General features: G+C 37.7%; 1 long non-coding RNA gene across 10 annotated transcripts in view; it reads right to left on the reverse strand.

The window, feature by feature from the left end:
- Positions 1 to 18,844, reverse strand: part of LOC103215140 (uncharacterized) — a 170,259-nt gene that overhangs the window by 57,986 nt on the left and 93,429 nt on the right. The window contains exon 10 of one of the 10 annotated variants that reach the window (XR_012092796.1): positions 4 to 6,855. The exons of 8 other annotated variants lie outside the window; for them this stretch is intronic. This is a non-coding gene — a long non-coding RNA (uncharacterized lncRNA). Of the gene's footprint in view, positions 1 to 3; positions 6,856 to 15,899; positions 16,539 to 18,844 lie in introns of those variants that run through there. One more of the 10 variants, XR_012092798.1, reaches the window with a different exon arrangement.

Consider the following 18,844-nt stretch of genomic DNA (forward strand, 5'->3'; position numbering starts at 1 on the left):
ACAGAAGAAGCTATTATCATTTACTAGGTCCCACCTGTGTGCTGGCATTGTGTATAATAAACATTCTCTCACCTGAAAACAACAGGTAACTGACCTTTTGTTTTGGTCAAATTGTCCTTCTAAGAAGGAGCAGCCAGCAGTCTGAAGACAGATTTACTAATGACCACCTTAGTCCCCTCTCCCCTTTTCCACAGACTCCTTCCAATCGTCTCAGCCCTTCTTTCCATTGGGAAGGTTAACAAAATCAGCAAAGCAAGGCTGAATTCAGCCAGATTAAATCAGTCCACACAAAACCACTGAGGATAAACAAGTGTGGCAAACACTTGCCATGCTTAATTACCCTCTTTGAAAGATAATACTGGGTTTAAAAGAATCATTCTAGAACTTTCCATGCAGCGTATGTTTATTGGAAAGTCACCAAGCAGTGATGTGCAAATATAAATCTCATTTTTTGTTTATCTGTGTGCACATTTCTTTGATTAGTCCTCATATCTGCCTAGAGAGAGGAAAACTGATTTCAGGACAATTTAGACAGCTAAGACCAACTCAGTCATTTTTTTAGCCCCTTTGAACTGAACTGTAACAGGATCTCTCTCCAGTATGCATTCAGTAAAGTACAGGCATTATTATCATTATTACCAGTTTTCATCTAGTTTAACACTCCCTCTGAGCTTCTACTCGCCCCTTCCACCTGTCTGACTCTTAAGCTCCCACGGTCCCTCACTCTGATAATTTCCTGGCAGCCTCAGCCTCAGAAAGAGAAGGAAGAGGCCTCAACAAACCTGGCTGAGTATTGGTGATGGGGAGGTTCTGCATCTGGCTTGTGGTCCACTCTTTGGCTGCCTCCAGCCTCTCTGTCCTTGTCTGTTGCAAGCTGTAAAGTGTGGTGCACTTAATGTGCCCCTCTGCGTAGCTTTTGGACATGGATAGTCCCACAGGAATGCACTTCCTTCCCTTGCCCCCAAGAACCCATCTCTAGTCATCCCGCAGCTATAGGCCTCATTAGCAACCAGATTCTAGGGCTCACCAACTTCTATAGCTCATGCTGAGCCCATGGAAAGCTCACACGCCTTTGCCACACCCCACAGTGGGGACGTAGGCTATCTCAGACAGGTTTTCCCTCTCTCTCAGCTGTCCTGGACAACACCAGACTTTCAGAGGATTCAAGATGAGAAATGCACACCAACTCTATCTTCCAGAATGCTTCCTTCAAAAGTCATTGGGTGGATTCTCCTGGTGCCTCTTCCTTGAGATTGGGCAGGTCCAGTGCCTGCATTCTTCTATAAGGCTAGAAGGCTCCACAAACCCTCATCTGTCCAAAAAGAGCCAGTCTCATCCCTTCCAGTCCCTTTGTATAGATCCTAGTGGCAATGCTCACAAACAAGGTCTTCTGGTTTATGCAAATAAATTTTGTTTCACACTTGGCAGGTCACCACTGAACCTGGCCACTGATAACCTAGATTCTATGGTCTTGGCAGTCACGATGTAATGGTGGGGTGCAGGGAGTGATGACAAGGAAGGAAAAAGAATAGAACTGTGCTTTGGTGACTTGAGTCATTGCTATATGTAAAAACAAAATACCTAGCATGCCCCTACCTTACACACACCTACACTCTACTCTTCCATGGGACAAGTGGCTACTCACTCTACTCATCATGATTATGAACTCAAAAACACTACATCTAAAAAGGACTTTAGAGATAATGCAGTCCAACTTTCTAAATTTGCAGATAAGAAAATTAAAATCTATATGTATGAAAACATGAAAAATTTTTCTCCTATAGCTATTCTTTTTGCCAGAAATTCTGGAGCATTTTAAGTGGAAGAAAATAGGTGCTAGCTATTTCAGTACAATCTACAAACTCAAGATAATTGAAATTACAGACAGAAATATTTTAGGTTGCACTTATAAACTGATTATTTCCAAGTTCCTGAAAAAAAACCTCTTAAATTCAAAGAATTTATCTGAGGGCTGCATTTTCTTTTGAAGAAAATCTTAATTCAGCTGATAGAAGTAGAAAAAAGTACTTGGAAAGCCAGACAGCTCCTTAGGGACACCTCTGTCCTCCTATTTGGAGAGGCTCAGTAAAGGGGAAGTGTGATTTATTAATCAGAGGATGTGATGGTTACCATTACGTGTCTACTTGTCTTGGCTATGATACACAGATATTTGGTTAGACACTGGCCTAGATGTTGCCGTGAAGATATTTTTAGATATGCTTAACATTTAATTCAGTAGGCCTTTTTTTTTTTTTTTTTTCCAGAGATCAGATCTTGCTATGCTGCCCAGGTTGGTCTCAAACTCCTGGCCTCAAGTGATCCCCCCACCTTGGCCTCCCAATGTGCTGTGATTATAGGTGTGTGTCACTGCACCTGGCATTGATTCAGTAGACTTTGAATAAAGCAGATTATTCTCCAAAATGTGAGTGGGCCTCATTCAACTGGTTGATGACATTGAGAAAAAAAAGACTGAGGTCCCTCAAGGAAGAAGTTCTGTCTCTATACCATCTTCAGGCTCAAGTTGCAACGGCAATTCTTCCCTGAGTCTCTAGGCTGCTGGACTTCCCTGCAGAATTCAGATTTCCCAGGCCCAATACTTTCATGAGCCAATTCCTTAAAATAAATCTATCTATTGATTGATTGATTGATCCATATCCATCTATCTTATAGATCAATCAATATTATACATATATAAAAAGATAAATATCTATCTATCTATTATCTACTTATCTATCTACACATCCTATTGGTTTTCTTTCTCTGGGGAAATCTGACTAATACAGGGGGTGTCACAATAACTTGATCAATTTGCAGTGAGTGACTCACACTAAGCCCCAAGAATAGTTCAGCTCTGTCTGTTCGTATCACCTAGAGAGACTCTGACCTTCCCCACAAGGTCAGCAACAGCAAGTGCAAGTTAATAAGACTGAGATTCACTACCTGGCCAGGATTCCCAGAGAAACCTGAACATCATAACTCATTTGCCTCCCTTTGTGCCAATGGCGGTTTTTCTGAAAAGATACTAATTATGAGAAGGAAAAGCCAGGGAAGTCATAAAGCCCAGGGCTAGGGTCTTCTATGCTTAGGGTCAATTTATCCTCTCAAGACTCAAAATAAACTAGCACACTGTAGTGAAGACCCTCTATTTTTATAAAAACTAATATGAAATTTTGAGGGGCTCTATTTGTTGCTTTATCTGTTCTTGACATGCAATGGTGAAGCCCTGCTCTTCTCTGTTTCACACAAGGCTCATCCATACCTGACTGGAACCTCCAAGTTTAATGAAGAGAAGGCAAATGTGTGAACCGAAGGACCAGACACAGAGTTGCTCTGTGCTTTGGACATGAAGACCATTTTCTCCTGAAGTTTAGTGATGTAGAAAGTGTCACAAAGTGAAGTTGGCTTCATTTCAGAGGTTCAACATTGTCAGGACCAACACCCCTGGGATTCTTTTGACTTTTCATTCATGGTCACAATGTGGTTGCTTCTACTTCAGGCATGACTTTCACTTTTAAGGCAGGAAGGAAAGGCACAGAACAGCAACAGCAGGAAGACAAATGCTTTCCAATACTCCCAGCAGATAGTTGCTTAGGTGTCACTGGCCAGAACTTGGACACCTGGCCCCCCCACCTGAATAGCTGTAAGGGAGTCTGGCGAAATATTTACCTCTTCTAATCTTCTTCTTGAAGGAAGAAGAAGATTATAGTGTATCGGTACTCGGTATGAATCAGAATTATATATATTTTAAGTGCTATGATAAAATATTTTTGCATATAGTGGAGAAATATTTATGTAATACAACTGTTCCAAAATAAATATTGCTTTTAAGGCCACCCTGTAGGTCAGAGTTTTCCAAATTGTGGGTTATGAAATGTATTTAGTGGGACTCCACTAGAAAGAAGAGCAGGAGGAGGAGTAGGAAGAGGAGGAGTAAAGAAGAGGAAGGGAGAGATGGAGGATGAGGAAGAGGAAGATGATGAACAAATGGAAAGTAACAATAGAAAATATCAGGGTGAAACTTTGGTATCAGATATGTTCTTCTTACTCTTGGTTATTGTCAACAGAACTTGAAAGCTACCATTATACAGCATGTGATTAAAGAGATTTTTGCATACACAACTTTGCTCTTACCACAGCGAGTTTATGCATATTGAACATGCCCCGCATTTGTTTAGAATCCTTACTCTTTGCGTCTTTCCTAGTCCCTTCTTCAAATATTTATTTCCTGCTTAAACATCTGCTTGATCCTGTTACTTTCTCTCCACTTTATTCTTTCCTGGAGCAGTCGATCACCTAGAACTGAGTAGTCTACGTTCACAACGTCTGTTTCTTCTGCACTTCCTCCTTGGAAATTGGCTTCTACTTCCCCCAACTCCCACCTCCATTCTCCCATACGCACTCTCCAAAGATCCTTAATGCTAAGTTCAGCCTTTCCTGGCCTGCCAAAGTTGTTCATCACTTTGTTGAAGGGTGTGTTTTTTGGCGGGGTGGTAGCTCTTATTTTTTAAGAAATTATTTGGCAATGCATCTAAAGAACCATGAAAACATTTATACCACTTGGCATAATAATCAAAATTCTAAGGAAAGAAAAGGCTAGAATGCAAAGGTGTTTATTATATATCTATGGAAAAATCAAAAGCAGCCTAACAGTTAAACAATTAAAGAGTGGCTTGGCAAATTATTCTTAAGAAATTATCACTTTCATTAGCTATGATGCAGCCATTAAAAATGATCATTACAGAAATTACGTAGCAATCTGGAAACACAGAAAAAAGCAGAATATAAATTGCATTTCTGCTATGATTATAGCTATGTTAAAATTAGGCATGTCTTTTGGCAAGAACTAGAAAGAAATGTGAGTAACTAGGAAGAACCACTAAAACCTAAACTTAGTCCTTAGCTTGCAGGTACAAAGCTGATTTTTTTCCAGAGTTTTCTAAAGTAGTTAGGATTAGATAGACTTAGCTGATCAAGCGCAGAAGAGAATCATGTCAGAAAGTTAACTTAATTACTTGCAAAAGGAAATAACCAAGCACACAAGAATAGCATTTATTGCTTTTTCTCCCTATGAATAAAGTTATATGAAAAGCCAAATTGTAGTCAAAACGCTGTTTTCTGAGAATGGAATCAGAGGAGCAACTGAATGATCTCAGTGGCTATTGTTAATAAAGGCCTGGCATGTCATCTCCACCTGGGTGCATGCCTACCAACCAAACCAAATACCCATTACCCATGGTCATCAGTCAGCGTCTTCTCCACCTGGTGCTAGAGGTAGATGATGCTTTTTTAATTTTGGGGCTTTTCCCTTTCTTTTCTTTTTTTTTTTTTTTTGATTCCATACCAACCTCTCTTATCTCTCTATTCACACTTGTTTGCTCATGTTTTCTTCAGATGCTAAACCCAGTCATGTTATGCAAAGTACATCCCATAGAATAATATGTAAGTTTGGAAAATTTGGGGTTAAGCAATGTTAAGTGCTTATTCCTGCAAGACTTCTGCAGAGTCTTTATGCATTGGTGTGAATTATGAACCCACTTCATGGCATGTTTCAAGCTTATCTGAGCAACTTTTATTTCTCAAGTAATTCCCTCAGCATGAATAGCAGTAGAAATGCTGGGGTCCGGTTCTCTGGCCTTCACATTTGTTTAAGTCTTGATTACATTGTAGGTCCTATTCCTACATTCAGCCTGAGGAAATCCTGCTTCGTTGGAATCACTTCTGTATAAAGGTAATTTTACCTGTCTTATATCGAATCCATTATTTAAATTTCTTAATTGTGGTGCAGTCATCTAACTAACATATTCACATACAAGCTATTTATCATATAACATATATATATATATTTATTTTACTAAAAAGGGATTACTGACATTTGAAAAAAATTAGCAAACCCCTCCCCTAAAAAAAAAGCATTACCCATATCCCCATTATCCCAATTTGACTATGTGCAAAAAATGCAAGGACTTATTTTGTATATTCTTACAGATTTTCCCACAATTAACAATTTTTAAAAAAATACCTTTCCTTGGCCTGGTGCAGTGGCTCACGTCTATAATCCCAGCACCTTGGGAGGTCAAGGCAGGTGGATCACTTGAGGCCAGGAGTTTGAAACCAGTCTGACCAACATGGAGAAACCCCGCCTCTACTAAAAATTCAAAATTAGCTGGGCATGGTGATGCATGCCTGTAGTCCCAGCTACTCAGGAGGCTGAGGCAGGAGAATCGCTTGAACCTGGGAGGCAGAGCTTGTGGTGAGCGGAGATTGCACCACTGCACTCCAGCCTGGGCAACAAGAGCAAAACTCTGTCAAAAAACAAAACAAACAAACAAACAAAAACCCCTTACCTCAATCATTCATTTAAAAATATAATAAAAATCAAAATTACTGAGTGTTCATTGTTTCAGCATTCATGTCTTGCTTTAAAATTACCAATTTAAAAATAAGTTCTAGGAGGGTGTCTAATCCTTTCCCATACCTACAGAAAATAGGGTGCCTAATCCATTTGAAATATGATAACCTGCTACTATATTTAAAAACTTTTCCAGGAAAGAGAAAGATACAATAAGAGAATATACTGCTTTCAGATATTCTTTCTTGTGTCTATGTATCTCCTCTCCCACAATGGTTACGTTCCTGCAGTATTTGGGGAAAAGACAGCATGTCTCACGTCCTCATCCAAGTAAGTCAGTGTGGCTTCTCCATTGTTCTCTGGCTCCTACCCACAATTTCCAGGGTCATCTTACTCATTTCAGTCTTGGTCACTAGAATTCTGGTCACTGCAGTGCTAACTGGCTTCACCAGCAGGGTCAAGTTGAGGAGGCTACAATTCCCTTATTGTTATGCAATAGAATTTTACTGGATGTTTGCAGGTTAAAAAAAAAAAAAAGAGAGAGAGAGAGAGAAAACAGAAATTTCAGTTCAGCACAAAACAGAAAACAATTTTAAATTTACAATTTTATTAGACATTACTCATCTTATAAAACCAACAACTTCCCTATCACTGGGATTTTCTCAAACTAGGCTTGGTATGTTGCTGGAAGCTACCTCTTTCTTACCTTTCTCCCCAGATGCCAGGTTAACCTCCCCAAATTGCTGTTACTTTGTAGTACTTTCTAACTACAGTTACGTAGTTAACCCATGTAACCCAGTGGTTCTTGACTGGGGGTAATTTTGCTTCCTTGTCCCCAGGGCACATTGGCGATATCTGGAGACCTTTTTGATTGCCATTACTGGGCAGGGAGATTCTATTGGCATCTAGTGGATAGAGGACAGGGATGCTGCAAAACATCCTACAACGCACAGGACAGCCTCTCATAGCCAATAATTATCCAGCCCCAAATGTCAATAATGTGCAGTCGAGAAACTGATCTAACTACAATTCACTGCAACCAAACTAGGATCAGCTCACATGTCTCCAAATCCGGAGACTGATTAAGGTGTTTTGCTAAACAATTTACTCCAAGACCATCTCTAGCAATCTAAAGAATCAGTGGACATTTTGAAATTACTTCTCTTTCTTTAGAAACTCCTGATTCCACTCTTGAGCAAGATTATTATACCTACCTATTTCTGAAAAGTAAGAGGGGCAATAGAAATATTTATTCTTCCCTATTCAGAAAAAGGCCCTCAGAATTGGGAATATTTTATTCCAGTTACGTCTAAACTACTTTTTACATTCCTTTTTCTAAAGCCTTACTGATATAGAGCATTTTGCTGGTGGCAGAAAAATGAAGACAAGGCTCATTGTTGGGTGGCTCTGCAGCTGCAGAAGTCAGAGGACTGGTGTTGTAGTTAGAAAATGGTTCATCTGACCGGGCGCGGTGGCTCACGCCTGTACTGTAATCCCAGCACTTTGAGAGGCTGAGGCGGGCGGCTCACGAGGTCAGGAGTTCAAGACCAGCCTGGCCAACATGTAAAATCCTGTCTCTACTAAAAATACAAAAATTAGCTGGGCATGGTGGCGCGGGAAGCCGAGGCAGAATTGCTTGAACTGGGACCTCGGAGGTGGAGGTTGCAGTGAGCCGAGATGGCCCCACTGCACTCCAGCCTGGCGACAGAACAAGATTTCATCTCAAAAAAAAAGAAAAAAGAAAAAAGAAAAGAAAATGGCTCATCTTTGTGTTAATAGTTTATTTTGCATGAGTATTGTGCACCTCTCATCATGATGCTTGCCCTGTTGTATTATAATTTCCTACTTATCTAGATGACTTCAATACTCCCTTGACCACGTCTCCGCTTAATTTTTAAGGTCCTCAAAAGTATCCCCAATCCTAGCATAGTGCCTGGCCCATAGTGACCCTAAACAGTTGTTTGGTAAATAAATGCATGAATAATTACTCAATGGAATCAGGTAGAATAAAACAACATAATTCAAGTTGAGGTTGAAATATAAAGGACTTGAATTACTATTCAAATATGGAAAAAATCACTAAAAGTTCCAGTCATATGACCATGAAATTTCATAATACTAATTTCTTTAAAGAGTCATTTTTAAAAAGTAATTTATAAATGTTATTTTCTAAAAAGTAATTTTTAAGTGTAGTTTCTCTGGTCCCATATACTCAGATAAACAAAATGACAATTCGAAAAAACTTCTGTGTAGACACAAATACATTTTCACTGTGTTTGGGACCCTCAAGGATCTGAAACTTGAGTGTGTATCAGAAATGCATAGGACACTATTAAAACGCAGATTTCCAGATCTCAACCCTAGCGATTTTGAACCACATGATGTGAGGCCCAGACATAGGGATTTTAAAGAAACTCAGCAAATGATCCTAAGTTTGGTTAAAGTCTTATTTTAAGAAACATTCTTTAATATAGCAAACTTCTAAAAATAACAACAACAATAATAATACACACCCCAGACCTTAGCCTAATGATATTTATTTTCATTCATCAGTAAAATATGATTTCATGCTGAGTCCCGGGTGGAGAGAGGTGGCTAGAATTTCTTAAATCCTTAAATACTGTCTGACTTGGTCATGTTCTGGAATGAAAAGTGGGTGAGTCTGCAGGTTGATTTAACTGGTCAGCATGGGGTAGGGGGGAGCTAATGAAAGTAGGATGAGGAGTCAGATGAGACTTCCTTAAGGAGAATTCTATGTGCCTGTCAGGGCTTTTTGGTGAGGTTGCTGTCACTGTTTATTAATTTTAGCTAATTTTATTTCAAAACACAGGATTTGGGCGTTAAAATGTTTTATTCATACTACTCTAATGTTCAAAAGCCATCAATAGGTGAAATGAAATGAAATCAAGAGGGAAATGAAGAATAAAAGAGAAAGGAAAGAAGTTTTTATCCAGTAACCAGGTAAGGGCTGCTTTAAAGAAAGAAAGGTAAAACACGCTTAAAGAGAATCTGTCTGGAACCAGTTTTTGAGTGCTGCAGCCCAGCTTGTCCCTGTTGTGGTCCCTACCCTATGAGATGAAAACAATGTTATGAAAGTGATACACCAGCTGAAGTCCCAACAAGATCTTGTCTGCCAGAGTCCTAAGGAACCTTGATCCTTCCACTCTCCACAAGGCTCCCTGCTATGGACTGAATGCTGTGTCACCCCCACCCTAACTTCATATGTTGAGGCCTAATCCCCAGGGCGATGGCATTTGGAGGTGGGGCTTTTGGGAGATATTACTTTTAAAGTTGCTAAAACCACAATTACTTTTGCACCAACCTAATAATTACATCATGGCAGTGAGAAGACTTCCATCTGCAAGCCAGGAAGCAGGCCCTCATCAGACATTAAATCTGCCAGCACCTTGATCTTGGATTTCCCAGCCTGCAGAACTGTGACAAATAAATGTTTGTTGTTTAAGTCACCCAGTCGATGGTGTGTGTGTTACAGCAGCTCAGATGGACTAATACAGTCCCTAAGACAGAAGTGAGTACACATGAACCCCTTCCTAATCTATGGTTGATGATTTACACTTTGACTTCACATTCATCATCTAAAGAAAGCTCCAAAGAGCAGGGACTTTGTCTGCTTACTGCTGTATCCTTAATTTTTAAAAATTGCACAAAGATGTAGTTCTTGATGTTTTGAATAAAAGATTATATAAACAAACAGCAAATCCAACATCTCAGGAGCTCACAGCCAGGAAGAAAGATGTTGTTCCAAGCAACAGGCAGTGAGTTCTAACAGAGACAGCTGGAAAAATGTTAAAAAGACCATGCCCTTCTGGTAAGCTTTATTTTTCTTATCTCTGGTATAAACATACTTAATTTGATAAAGAAAAATGGAATTCTAGCAACTTATGAATTATATGCCTGCATATACAAGTCTAAAGAGCCAAAGTCATTGTAATATATACTAAGGGCAAAGGGAAATAGCCAATAGCTTTATTAGAATTCTTCACATCTTTGAATTTGGACAAGGTAAACCTCAATATAATAATGTTAATAATATTTTCTGAAAAATGAACTTCACAAAAATGACAAAGCAATGATTCTTTCAAATACTTCACATTCAGAGTTTATTAACAATAGGGTATGTGGACATTACCTCTGCTACAATGGCTTTTAAGACTTACTTTGAGAGGTGTATGTGAAACTTTTTTAGATGAAATTAGAATTTATGTGGTCAAAAATATGTTTAAGGCCTGAAGACACCATTGATGTAGCCCCTTTCCTTCATCACTAAAATGTATCTCTGTACTTCCTGCTTCTGGTCAACAGCCAGAGAAAGATGGGCAAAAGGTGTGGCCCCAGCCCAAGCAGAAGGCAGTCAGTATTTGAAGCTGTGTAAAATGCCTGTTCTGCCTTACAGTCTTTCCTAGTTTAATATTTAGAATCCAGGGCATTGCATTTTCCTCATAACAACAGCAAAACAGGCATTTTACATAGGCTTGCAGCTAATCTTATTAAAATGAGACAAAGGCTAAATTTCTACCTATTTTTCCTGGAAAAGAAAATACCTGGAGAAAGTGTACTTAAAGATGTAATGCAAAAGCATTAAATAAAACCATTTAGTCAACAAAATTTAGCAGTTAAAATTAAGGTGTGAAGACACTTTTGGTGTTTTTTTTTTTTTTTTTTTTTTTTTTTTTTTTTTTTTTTTTAAGTGCAGAAAACATTTAAATATTTTGCAAAGTGTTCTTTCCAGTAGAATTGACAATATAGACCCCCTACAAATCATAGGTTTGTTAGTGTTTTGTCATACAGACTAGACATCTAAAAGTTGTCCTAGACTTTGTTTCTGGAACTTCTAAATTTATATCCTTTCTCATTGGGATAATTTAGTCCTGGTTCAGCCAATAATGCTTTAAACCTGAGTCCAATAGCTAGCCAGACTGGTGTCATCCCTGCTAAGATCCACAACCATGGTGTGTGCAAATCCCCAGAAGCTTTTCAATGATACATGGATGGACCACTTAAAGTCTCTTGTGTCATTGAAGAGCATAGGAGGAACAGGACCCCCAGACCACTTAGTCCATTAACTGAAGATTACAACTCTTGTAGATTCCCTAAGCAACGGGAGAATTTGATGTAGGCTTCTTGGTCCATAGTAAATTTTTTCTGCATTGCCTTATGATTTTTCTTGCTAATATCTGTGATTGTCATAATGTAATGTAGCACTATAACACAAGGTATGGGTAATGAGGTGAAATATATCATCAGTATAGATCAACCATTCCACCCATTGATTTTTGACTTTTCAGTTATACTTTACTATCTTGAGGATTTCTTACTTTATTTTATTTTAGATTCAGAGGGTATACATGCAAGTTTGTTTCTTAGCTATGGTGAACACATCTGCTTACCTACAGAGAAAGAGAGAGCACAACAGTGAGAGTAAAGTAGCAAATACTAGTTCAACAAGGATTTTTACCTTATTTTTTAGCTCAGGAGGCTATTTGGAAGACATAATTGACATGTCAAAAAAGTGCAATTTTAAGAATATTCTCGGCTGCTCCGCCTATGGAGTAGCCATTCTTTCATTCCTTTACTTTCTTAAAAAAAAAAAAAAAAAAAGGAGAATATTCTCATTGGCTTAAGAGGATTGGGTCGAAGTATTCTTAATTTTAATTTACTTTCATTTTCTGGATGTATTTTATATGGCATATTATGCATATGATGACTCCAGGCTTCTCTACATCTTCCACATTCCTGTAGATGAATGATGCCCTCCCCATTCCCAACTCTCAGGGATGTCCTTGATGTCTTCATGAGTGGTACACAGAAGTGCTGAGCACATGTTGTTTATCTGTCTTTGTCTACTCTTCAGAAAAAGTTTTTTTTTAATTTTTTTTTTTTTTTTGCAGCAGGTTATTAAGTAGCCAGTAGAATGTAGAATATAAGATATTATCAAATCCATTTTAAGAGCCAACTCATTCTATAAATATTCTATAAATATCCTGCATATCCCTTTTCAGTTGACTTGGCTAAAAGTATTATTTTAGCGAGTAACTATATATTTGTTTATTCAGTTTTAACCCCAATTCTAATTGTTATTCTTCTATTTTCTTGTAGCCATAATAGTTTGAAAATTGAGGTAGAGCTTATTTGCCAAAAATTCTAGGTCTAGATTATGTCTTTTCCTAGTGATTTGTTTTTTTAAAGACTTATTTTGCAAAATTAATATTAATCCTAAAACAAAAACTGGTGGTTTTCTTGTTATTAAATTTTAAGAGTTTCTTATTACATTCTGGATACAAAGTCCTTTATCAAATACATGATTTGTAAATATTTTCTTTCAGTATGTAGTTTGTCTTTTTATTCTCTTAACAAAATCTTTTGAGGAGCAAAAGTTTTTAATTTTGAAGTTCAATGTATCGAAATTTTCTTTCATGGCTCATGCTACCTATCATATCTATGAAATCTTTGCCTAACACCAGGTCACAAAGGTATTTTTCTGTTTTCTTATAAAAGTTTTATAGTTTGGAGTTTATCTTGCCAGTCTATGACCACTGACATTAACTTTTTTAATATAGCAGGAGATATTGATCTAAGTTCATTTATTTTTGCCTATGGATATTCAAATGTCTTAGTACCATTGTTGAAAAGGTTATCTGCAATGGATCGAATGTTTGTGTCCCTCCAAAATTCATATGTTGAACTCTTCATCCACAGTGTGATGGTATTAAAAGGTGGTGCCTTTGGGAGGTAATTTGGTCTTGAGGATGGAGCCCTCATAAATGGGATTAGCACCCTTGTAAATGGAACCACAGAGAGCTCTCCTGTCCTCTTCTACCATGTAAGGATACATCAAGAAGACAGCAATCTGAAGCCTGGAAGAGGGCACTCAGCGGAATCCAACCATGCTGGCATCCTGATCTCAGACTTCCAGCCTCTGTAACTAGGAGAAGTAATTTTTGTTCTTTATAAACCACCCAGCTTGTGGTAATTTGTTAGAGCAGACTTAACTATTCTTTCCCCCAGTGAATTGCCTTTGTACCTCTATCAACAATTTGTGTGTATATATGTGTTGGTCTATTTCTGGGTACTTTATTCCATTCCATTGATCTGTTTGCCACTATTAATGCCAACATCTCACTGCCTTGATTTTTGTAACTTTATTATAAGTCTTGATACCAAGTAGTGGTAGTCCTCTAATTTTGTTTTTTCTCAAAATTATTTTGGCTATTCTAAGTCCTTTGCATTTCTACATGATTATTTATGTATTTGCTTTCCACCTTGGTTGAATGTCAGCCATATGACTTTAGAATCAATTTGTCAATTTTCATTAAAATGCCTGCTCAAATTTTCATTGGGATTGTGTTGAACCTATAGATCAATTTAGAGAGAATTGCAATTGTAAGAATATTGAGTGTTTCAACTCATGAATAGATAATGTATCTCCATTAATTTAGGTCTTTAATTGTTTTTAGGCAACATTTTGCAGTTTTCAATGTATAGGTCTTTCACATATTTTGTCAGATTTATACAAGAAATGTATTTCCTATTTCTTGATACTATTGTAAATGGTATTGTCTCATTTCAATTTCTAATTGTTTGTTGATATGATATAGAAATACAATTTAATTTGTACATCAATCTTACATCATGCCACCTTGCTAAACTCATTTATTCATTCAAGTAGTTTTTTTTCATAGATGCCATCATATTTTCTATATAAATGGCCATATCATGTGAAAAACAAATAGTCTACTTCAACCTTTTCAATCTGGATAACTTTTATTCCTTTTTCTTGCCTTATTGCATTGACTAGAACATCCAGTACAATGTTGACTTGGACTGATGAGATCAGACATCCTTTTCTTCTTTTCTATCTTAGGGGGAAATTATTTGGTCTTTCATCATTATGTGTGAGGTTAGATATAGGTTGTTCATCAATGCTCTTTAAAGGTTGAGGAATTTCCTTCTATTTCTAATTTGTTGTTCTAAAATCACCATAAATAAAACTTGTCTTCTTTCTTGAATTGTTCCTGATATGGAATCTGCTGTTATCTTTATCTTTGTTCTTCTATGCATAGCATGTGTTTTCTAACAGACTGCTTTTAAGACTTTCCCTTTATCACAGGTTTTGAACAATTTGATTGTGCTGTGTGGGTTTGAAACTTTCATCAAACTTGAAATAATTTTGGTCATCATTTTTTCAAATATTTTTTCTGCCCCTTCCCACTCTCATCCTTCTGAGTGATTCTGATTAAACATATATAAATCCACTTGAAGTTGCCCAATAGCACACTGATGTTTTGTTCATTTTTATAAACACCTATTTTCTCTATATGTTACATTTTGGATAGTGTCTATTACTCTGTCTGAAAATTCACTACTTTTTTTCCTTTCCTATGTTCAATCTGCTGTGAATCCCATCCAGTGAATTTTTCATCTCAGAAACTGTAGTTCTCATCTCTTGATGTTCTATTTGTTTTTTAAAAAACATCTTTTGTGTCTCTGTTTAATTTTTTGCCTGTAAGCAATACAGATGTAATCACTGTTTGTTATTTCTACCACCTATCTAGACTGAGTTTATTTTGGTTGATTGCTTTTTTCCTATTATAGGTTATATTTTTCTTTATCTCTAGTAATAATTCACATGCCTGGTAATTTTTAATTGGATGTAAGCGATTGGGAATTTTTACTTGTTTGTTTTTGTTTTTTTCTTTTAATTTTTATTTTTAGTTCTGGAGTTCAGGTTTGTTACATAGGTAGATGTGTGCCATGGTGGTGGTTTGCTGCACCTATAAATCCATCACCTAAGTATTAAGTCCAGCATGCATTAGCTGTTTTTCCTAATGTTCTCCCTCCTCTCACCCCAACTCCCAACAGGCCCCAGTGTATATTGTTCCCCTCCCTGTGTCCATGAGTTCTCACTGGTCAGCTCCCACTTACAAGTGAGAATATGTGGTGTTTGGTTTTCTGTTCCTGCATTAGTTTGCTGAGGATACTGGCTTCTATCTTCATCTAGGTCCCTGCAAAGGACATGATCTCATTCTTTGTTATGGCTGTATAGTATTCCATGGTGTATATGTACCACGTTTTCTTTATCCAGTCTGTTGTTGATGGGCAAAGGACATAAAGAGACACTTCTCAAAAGAAGACATTCATGCAGCCAACAAACATTTGACAAAAAGCTCAACATCACTGATTATTAGAGAAATGCAAATAAAAACCACAATGAGATACCATCTCATCCCAGAATGGTGATTATTAAAAAGTCAAGAAACAACAGATGCTGGCAAGGTTGCAGAGAAATAGGAACGCTTTTACATTGATGGTGGGAATGGAAATTAGTTCAACCATTGTGAAAGACGGTGTGGTGATTCCTTAGAGATCTAGAACCAGAAATACCATTTGACCCAGCAATTCCATTACTCAGTATAAACACAAAGCGACTGGGAATTTTACCTTGTTACAAGCTTTTTATCTCTGTAAATATTCTTGTGTTTTTGTATTAGTTCATTTTCATGCTGATAATAAAGACATATCCAAGACCGAGTAATTTATAAAGGAAAGAGGTTTAACTGAGTCACAGTTCTGCAGGGATGGGGATGCCTCAGGAAACTTACAGTCATGATGGAAGGAGAAGCAAATACATCCTTCTTCACATGGCAGCAGCAGGAAAAGTGCCAAGTAAAAGTGGGAAAAGTCCCTCATAAAACCATCAGATCCCATAGAGCTCACTCACAATCATGAGAAAAGCATGAGAGTAACTGCCCCCATGATTAAATTACCTCCCACTGGGTCCCTCCCATGACATGTGGGGATTATGAGAACTACAATTCAAGATGAGATTTGGGTGGGGATACAGCCAAACCAAATCAGCTTTGTTCTGGGACACAGTTAAGGTGTATGAAAATAGTTTGATCCTTTCCGATTTTGGTTTCATGATTTATTAAATGGGGTCAGAGCAGTCCTCATATTACAGGGCTAATTATCCCCTACTACCAAGACAAGATCTTTCTGAGTATTCTACCAAATGCCTTATCAATCATGAGGTTTTCCCAGTGTGATTTCTGGGTACAAGCACGATACTGACTCTGTGTGAATGCCAGACACTGTTACCTCTATCCTTCCAGGTGATTCTGTTCCAGGCCTCAGGCAGTTTCCTTCTATGCATGTGCTGATTATTGCTCAGCTGAAAACTCAAAGAAAGCAACAAATCTTCAGATATCTTGCCTGATAGACTTTCTAGTGACTTTTGTCACTTTATTCACTCCCAACTTTTAGCTCTATTTCTAGTCAGGGAGTCTTCCGGGCTCCACTTGGGTTCTTCCTCCCTCTGCTGCAGACTGGAGTCTCTCAAAACATTAAACTGGGGTAATCACAGGACTCACCTCATTCATCTCCTGTCTTTCAGGAATCACTGTTTATGTCTGATAACCAGTGTCATGAAAACCATTGTTTCATATACTTTTAAAATTTATTGGTTAAGGTGAGAGGGTAAATCTGATCTTTTTCTCCATCTTGGCTGGAAGTGTAATTTGATCATAGAATATTTATTTGGAGAATGATAACAGGTACTGTTCACTAGAAAGAAAAAGAAAAGGAAGAAAAAGAGCAAGCAAGAAGAAAGAAAGAAAGAAAAAAAGAAAGAAAGAAAGAAAGAAAGAGAAAAGAAAGACAGTTTTAAACGAGAAAGGAAAAAGGAAGTAAGGAAAGTTTTAGACAATTGCTTGTTAGGAAGCAGCAAAATGAGAAAAAAATTGTATAGTTTTTCATGAAGCTAAATTTATTTCATTTAAATTGCAATTCCTTATACTGAGATGATCAATTTGCTACTATTTGTGTGTCAAAAAGTCTTTCATTTTGTTTTTTACCTTGTACAATTAAAACTGGTAACTCTTCTAACTAAAAAGATTAATGACCTCTCAAATTCCAAAGTCTAGAAAAGAGTGGTTGAAATTCAGGGGCTTTTAAAGTCTTAAAGCAGTCTGAGAGAAAACACACACTATATACAGAAGAGCAAAGATAAAGATAACAAGATTCCATGTCAGAAACAATGCAAGAGAGAAGGCAATTTTTTAAAAAACAGGTAGGTGAGAAATTGATTTCCAAGGTGATAAAAAACTGAGAGCTCTTTGAAAGTTGTTGTTGTATCTCTATGTATCATTTTATTTCCAGTGCCCAGTACATAGCTGGCACTAAATATATGTTGAGTGAATGAATGAATTTGGTGCTTAACAACATAACACCCTAGGTCTGGCAGGCCCAGGAATTTTCCAGGGCAGCGCTCCTCTTAATTGATCTCTTTTATTAAAGTGGAAACAGTGTGACTAATTGGCTTTGACACAGGCTAATTTCCCCAGGTCACTGATGTGGCTGTCCCATACCCCTCAGTAAACAAGCTCTTGCAAGGTGCCTGAGGCAGGGTCTTGGACCATGACAACACAGTTAGGGAAAGCAGAAAGAGTGCAGCATTAACTGGTGAATCTGTGAATATCTGACAGCATAGACACAAAACTGGCAAAGAATTGACCAAGTGGGTATCTCCTGTGGGTTACAACGCCATTTGCTCATTAGAATCACTTGGGTTGCTTTTAAGACATATAGAATCTGTACACAGAGAGATTCACACTCAATTAATCTGGGATGGGGCAAAATTGGAAATTGAAACATTTTTAAAGCTCTTAGTTATTCTATCGTGCAGCTAGAATTACAAGTCACTGCATCGAGCCAACAAATGAATAATCCCAATCCTTCTATCTTTGATGATTTCGCCAATTAAAAAAGTGTCCTTCTACTGGTGCTACCAGTAGAAGGTATGCATTAGAATAATCCAAATATCAGCAAATATGAAACACTTCCTTTTGGTGCTCATTTTTCTTTTGTAAGTTCCCATTCATGTTCTATAGCAGGAAAATAGTGCAATCTGTTAAGCATTGGTCTAATGTAATACATCTGTAGTCAAATTCAAGTGTTATCATTTCAATTATTATCCATTTCAAAATTCTCTCTTCACACTGCCTTCACTCCCTGCATTCAATTATAAATCAAACTGCATTCAACTCTTGGTGAATTTCCAGGGAAGGAATCTCATGTTTGACTTCTTGTGAAGGCAGCAGGGAGGGGGGAAGATGAGGAAGAATGAGCTGACTGGTGCAGGCAGTGGGGCAGATGGAAGTGGAATAGCTGATTTCAGTCACCTCTCTGCTGACTCCAGCTGCCAATGTCATCACCCAGTCTGGTCGATGGGTACCACCTGCTGGCTCAGTGATCCTTGGATGCCTATGGCATTCTGACATTCACTTTGGCTTCATCCAATCTCAGGATAGTGGTCTACTGTGAACCTCTACAAATGGGATTCCTTCATGTCCATGCAAACTTTACAAGGCATGGGGCAAATGGAGGCCCCCATACCCTAAGTCTATATTTATAAGAATTATAAATCAAACTAACAAATTGCTAAATGAAGTATGTCCTATCATCCTCACTTGACAAACA

Source organism: Chlorocebus sabaeus, chromosome 4 (genome assembly GCF_047675955.1).
Source record: "Chlorocebus sabaeus isolate Y175 chromosome 4, mChlSab1.0.hap1, whole genome shotgun sequence".
NCBI lineage: Eukaryota > Metazoa > Chordata > Mammalia > Primates > Cercopithecidae > Chlorocebus > Chlorocebus sabaeus.